Below are 894 nucleotides of genomic sequence, written 5' to 3' on the forward strand. Positions count from 1 at the left end.
TTTATTGACAAAGTACTTCTCTGTCAATCTTTTAAAATAAGTTTTTTATTACAAAAAAGTTTAGTGGTGAAAATCGGATTCTTTGCAATTATTTGAGGCTTTTAGATTTCAAAACCGTTACTTGTTGTATGTTTTATTGTTTTTGTTTTTTACGATTGGTATAATCATTACAAATTATTATTGATAAAGATAGCACACGAGGAAATCCATAAAAAATTTTTGATTCGATGTTTGATATTATTTCATATTCCATCTATTTCTTATCTATTTTTCGTCTTCAAAAAAGGAAATTGTCTCTTTAAAATGTTAATAAAATAGAATATAAGTGTTTTTCTCGATTATTTAATAACTTTAATAATTTTCTAGTGTGTATTCGACACATATACAATATCTTAAAAAGATACTTTTTCATACGCTCGACTTTTCTTACATCTTTGCTTCAATCGTTTTATTTATTTTTTTCACACTAATCGAGTACTTTGCCGCAATAACGGAGCCATAGCAGTACCAAAGCGTGAGCGAATCGAAGTATAAACATATCTGTATTTTTATGAGATTACTTTTCTAATTATAGATATTTCGTTCGAACCGAATTTGGTTCATGCGAGAAATCGCGCGATATCTAGATGTAGGCATGCATTTCTATATGTATATAAATATATCAAACTTTATCATGTGTCAGAGTGACTCGGCTGTAAGATTTTGCAGCAACTATCGCGAGATATTATCATCGTATAAGAGAAATGTACTTTAATTATTTCAAACATAAAATATTTAAAATTTGTCTCGTGTAGAACAACAAAATTTCAGCTACTTATCTATGTCATCTTCTTTTCTAACATTACATAACTTGGATAACGTGGGAATTTTTATTGAAACATTTATGAAGACGAT

The sequence above is a fragment of the Formica exsecta genome, unplaced genomic scaffold (genome assembly GCF_003651465.1).
Source record: "Formica exsecta isolate Colony F162 unplaced genomic scaffold, ASM365146v1 scaffold79, whole genome shotgun sequence".
Classification (NCBI taxonomy): Eukaryota; Metazoa; Arthropoda; class Insecta; order Hymenoptera; family Formicidae; genus Formica; species Formica exsecta.